Here is a 6,000-nt window from a genome sequence, read left to right as displayed (position 1 = left end):
TGAGTGAGCTTTTTTAAAAAATAATATATATATATATATAATATATATATATATATATATATAACATTTTCTCTTCTTCATTTTTTTCAGTGGCTGCCCAATTTCCTTTAATATAATCCAAATTGCCTATCATCACCTACAAGATCCTGTGAGACCTGGCCCTGTCCATATGCCACCAACCCCATTTTTCACTACTCACTCCTAGCTCACTCTGTTCCAACCACACCGGCCTTCTTTCTCAAATATACCATTCTCAAGACCTTTGAATATTATGTTTCCTAGCCTGGAATAGTCTCCTTTTTCCTTCTTACCTTTCTGGATTCCATAGAAATATCACCTCCTTGGACAGACCTTTTCCCATTTTTCCATCTGAGCAATACCTTTGAAGCACTTATCCTTTGAAGCACTTATCAAAATCTATTTATTTTTCTGTTTATAGTCTGTCTCTCCTTCCTGGTCCAAAAGAGATGAAGTCCATTTCTTTTCTTTTTTTCTTTCTTGAGACAGGTCTTGCTCTGTCACTCAGGTTGGAATTCAGAGGCACCATCATGGCTCACTGTAACCTCTAACTACTGGGCTCAAGGGATCCTCCTGCCTCAGCCTCCTGAGAGGCTGAGACCACAGGCATGTGTCATTGTGCCTGGCTATTTTATTTTTATTTTTATTGTTTTGTAGACACAGGTATTGCTATGTTGCCCAGGGTTCCATTTCTATTTTATTCACCACTGCCTAGCAAAATGTCTGGCACATAGCAGGATTTACATAAATATTTCCTCAATAAATAAGTGAATAAACAAGCAGCCATCAAAGTATTAATCTGTGCAGTTGAAACCACAGAACTAAAGCAGAGCTTTGGTCAAACTCACTTAAAAAGCTGGATCATGACAAATTATTCTCCCGGAAACTGGCACCAAGTCCTGTTGATGGTGGAGCATCTTGTGACTGTGACTTGATCCTTCTTTCCTCCAGCTTTTGCAGATTATATGCCTTATCTGTGAACTCCTTATCACTGCCATTTAATTCCACTAAGGTCCAAATTTTGTTCCTTGTCCTTGATGAAACTCTTCCCCATATTTCTAGCCCACAAGCCCATATTTCTAGCTTGAGTTTCAGAAACTCAATAACACTCAATTAATAATTATATTCCATTCTGTGCATTTATAGTAAGTCAGGCACTAGTTTAGGAAATGGGGTCAAACATAAAGTTCTTTAACATTTATTTAGCATCATTTGGAGCAGGCTATGTGAGGCATTTTATAACTATTATCATAGAACATACTATGTACCAGGCCCTAGTCTAAGAACTATACAAATATTCATTTAATCATCATGGCAAACCGAAAAAGTAGTTTTGTGATATGGTTTGGATGTCCCACCTCCACCTAACTCTCAGGTTGGTATGTAATCCTCAATGTTGGAGGTGGGGCCTGGTTGAAAGTGACTGAATCATGTGGGTGTTTTCTCATGAATGGTTTAGCACTGTTCCCTTGGTGTTGTATTTGCAGTAGTGAATGATTTCTCCTAAGATCTGGCTATTTAAAAGTGTGTCACCTCGCCCTCTCTCTCTCGCCCCTGTTCTGACTGTGTGTCATGCCTGCTTCCCCTTCCCCTTCTGCCATGATTGTAAGTTTCCTCAGGTCTCCCCAGAAGCCAAGCAGATGTCATTATTATGCTTCCTGTAGGCCACCATGCAGAACTGTGAGGCAACGAAACCTCTTTTCTTTATTAATGACCTAATCACTGGTATTTCTTTATGGCAACACAAGAATGGTCTAAAACAGTTTTTTGTTTTGTTTTGCTTTGTTTTTTTAGAGACAGGGTCTTACTCTGTCACCCAGGCTGGAGTGCAGTGGCACAATCATAGCTCACTGCCGCCTCCAACTCCTGGACTCAAGCCATCCTCCTGCCTCAGCCTACCAAGTAGCTAGGACTTACAGGTACACACCACCATGCTCAGCTACTTTTTTAAAGTTTTTGTTTTGTAGATAAAAGGTCTTGTTATGTTGCTCAGGCTGCTCTTAAACTCCTGGCCTCAAGAAATCCTCTCACCTCGGCCTCCCAAAATGCATGAGCCACTGTGCCCAGCCTGAAACGTAGGCGATATTATTATCCTTATTTGGTGGTGTGGGAAACAGAGGCAAAGACAACTTATTTGCTCAAAATCACAGCACTAATGATTGCCAGACCAGAATTTGGGCCCAGGCAAGGAAAGTCTGGAGTTTTCCTCCTCACCCTCCATTCCAGTCAACCTCTCAGATGCTGTGAAGTAGGTGTGATTCCTCCTATTTCACCAACAGGAACGCTGGACTCACAGGTTAACTTTGTTAGGATTACAGTTAATTTTATGTGTTCAACATCAAATATTTGTGGAGTGCCTACTAAATGTTGGGCACTGTGCTGGGTTCTGAGATACACAGTGTTTAAACAGACTTTGTCCTCAGGGAGTTTACAATCCACCTAATAGACAGGAAATGTGTGATTAAGATTTATGAGTTTCTGATGCCAAAAACTCATGACCTTTCTATTATCTCTAACAGAGTGAGATCGAATTGTTTGGATTCGAAGATGGAGGCTCCACTCGCCGGTTGTGGGGGCAGGACAGCTCTGAAAGTCTTCACTGAGAAGAAAACCACCACCATTCACTTTAATTGCCAGTTAATATGTAAATGTGTCACATTTAAATATCATCCCCACCTGCATTCACTGTAATCCCTCTGAGGACTGGGACTATAATTTAGAACCCTGCCACACACAAAGTCAGTGTCCAATAAGGGCATTTTGAATGAGTTGTGACTGGCTGAATTCTTATAACAGCTAACAAAGCCGGCAGTTAGTGTTGCTACGTTTAAGATTTCTTCAAGTTTCTTAAAGCTTGAACATTTAATTACCATGGGGGGCATACATTAGTTTTTCTTGGCTCTTTGGGGACAGTGACTGAAAGGCTGAATACTAAAGGGTATTCAGAATAGTCTCTTTATTACATGGGCTAAGTCCTGTGCACTTCCAGATTCAATATTGTTCTCCCTAAGGAAGCTCCCTCACGACCCCATCCACTTGCTACCAAGCCCTCCAGAATGAAGAGTCCTGACCCTGTGACCACAAGTTTTCCCATGTTTATGTTGCCAAAATAGGCAAACTGTGAATTCTCACATTTTTCACCATGTGATGGGAAGCAGCAGGGCCTTGGTCTTAGGAAATGATGAAAAACCAACCCAAATGTATACAGAGCAAACACCACTGTTTGCCATGCTGTCTTGTTTGTTTCTGGGAATGTGGATTTATTAATAATAATGTTTCACAATGTGGCAGGCACATCTGCACCACAAAATATCACTCATAGAAAGTAATGCAGGAAAAACCCCATGAAATCACTTAGTCCTGCATCTGCCAAGGCCACAGGCTATGTTTCTGCCTTTTGAATTTTAATAGCATTTCAAAATAAAAGATGAAATGTGAGGTGCACTCCCTCACCTGTGATTCATAATTATTGTTAATGACAGGGCTCACGACAAGAACATACAAAACAAAACATACAAAAAGTTCCAACTCCTCAAAGTTTCAGTTTATAACCCTGAGTAGGCCATTCCCCCAATTTTACAAAGAAAGGAAAATTGACTAGTAGACTTCAATTACCAGAAGCACATGGCATCTTCTATGGAGACTCATGGGCCAAGGAAAAGAAAAATCATGTTTATTTATTTAGCACTTATTTATTTAACCTTCTAGCTGGGTTTGGTTGTTGGATCTGGTTTTACATCCTGAATTACGAAGTTTATGATGGGAAAGTGTGTCAGCTGTTTGCTGAAGGAAAGGAAGACCTCTATTCTTTGTCTTCTCTTGTTCATAGAATCAAGCATCCTAAATGATTGTTTAGAGAAGTTAAAATATGGTACAATAGGAGCATTACCCTAGCTTGGCTTCATTGTCAACATCTTCAGTTCTTTACCCCTGACAGTGCTTTGGGTAAGCTCTTGTTACTTCCTGCCTGCAGCATTGTATAGCTCTTTTCTTGGTTCCTCTCACTCCTCTAATCCATCTGGGCAACTGCTGCCCAAGTCAAGATCAGCTAAGATATATATACCATGGAATATTACTCAGCCATAAAAATAATGAAATCGTATCTTTCCCAGCAACATGAGTGAAACTGGAGGTCATTAGCCTCAGTGAATTAACTCAGAAACAGAAAGTCAAATACTGCATGTTTTCATTTATAAGTGGGAGTTAAACAATGGACACATGGACATATAGAGTGAAATAATGGCTGTTGGAGACTGCAAAAGGTGGAAGGGTAAGGGGGTGTGAGAGTTGAAAATTTCCTAATGGGTACAATCTTCACTATTTGGGTGATGGAAGCAGTAAAACTCCAGACTTCATCACTATACAATATATTCATGTAAGAAGCCTGCACTTGTAACCCCTAAATATAATTTTAAAAATTAAAAATGTAAAACAAATAAATAATGCTGCTAATAACATTTGCGTTCAAGACTTTGTGGATATGTCTTCAATAGTCTTGTGTAGATATCGAAGAGTGAAATTGGTGGGTCATATGGATAAATTTATGTTTACCTTTTTAAGAACTCACAGAGTTGTTTTGAGGCTTAAACATTACAAGGAGATGACCTAGCACAATGCTATCTAGAGAGTAATGATCAATAAACATTGTTGCTGTGATTGTTGGTCTTGTCGTAATTTCATCTTGCTTACTATATAGATGAGGAGGGTAAAGCTCAGAAATGATTATGAACTTGCTCAGGATCACACAACTAATCCCAATTCATCAATATCTCTTATGTTTTCTGATTCCAAGCCTGAATCTGCTTCCTGTCACTGTAGCCAAAACCACATTAAACATCCCAAGAAGGACTGCTTTGATAATGTATCTCCCTGCTGAACAAATATCAGTGGCTCCTTGCTGCACATAAAATAAAATCTTGGTAGGTAAGCAAAACCCTTTATTCTTTGCCCAGCCATCTTTCCTGTCTAATGTCCTGCCATATCCCTACACACTATCCTTCCTTCACTAATTCCCCAGGATGACTCTCATTCTAATAACTAAGCAATTAAACCTATACTTTTTCATCTACCTACTTTATTTTTTTGAGATGGGGTCTTGGTTTGTTGCCCAGTGGGAGTGAAGTGGTTATTCACAGCCATGATCTTGGTGCACTACAGTTTCAAACTCCTGGGCTCAAGCAACCCTCCTACCTCAGCCTCCTGAGTAGATCGAACTACAGGCATGCACCACTGCACCTGGCTGGCCTCCATTTGTTTGAGCATGGTGTGCCCTCTTAAAAACTCTTCTCACTTTGCCTTATGAAATATTATCTATTCTTTAAGGCAGAGTTCAAATCATATATCCTATACCTTCCTTGTCTTAGTCATGGTCAGAATGAATATATAGTCTCCTAATCTACTTGGTTATAATAGGTACTCAAAGAATATGCTAACTTGAGCTGAAATGGCTGAAAACTTAACTGTATAATGAATGACCCAGCTATGGGAAATACTAATTTTTAAAATTTAATAAAACCCAATTTATAAATTTCCTAAGTACAGCTCAGTACAGAATGTTATTTGTAGTTAGGCCAGGATCCTGCTCCCAACCACCTGCTTTCCTGTGTCCTTCCAGAGCACTTTATTCATGCTTCTGAAAAATTCTTATTACACTGTATTATATATCAATTTGTGTTTGTCTGCCCCATGACTGTAAACTCTCCCAAAGAGGAAACCATGTCTTATTCATTCCTGTATCTCCATTATCCAGCATTACCCAGGCACAATGCCTGATTCATGTTGTGGTGAGTACTAGTCAGGTGCTTTTAGGGTGAATGAATGAGTGAATGAGAAGGTGAGTGAATGAATATCTCTCTCTCTCTCTGACACAGAAAACCCATTAAAAGTAAGCAGCACTCTCTTGTCTGACATCAGAGTTCTAAAAGACATTTATCATTTAAGAAGGAGGAGGATCTTCTTTTTTGGTGTGTTGTTAACCCCACC

This window comes from Trachypithecus francoisi, unplaced genomic scaffold (genome assembly GCF_009764315.1).
Source record: "Trachypithecus francoisi isolate TF-2019V2 unplaced genomic scaffold, Tfra_2.0 Lachesis_group12, whole genome shotgun sequence".
Classification (NCBI taxonomy): Eukaryota; Metazoa; Chordata; class Mammalia; order Primates; family Cercopithecidae; genus Trachypithecus; species Trachypithecus francoisi.
This window is presented reverse-complemented; position numbering follows the sequence as displayed.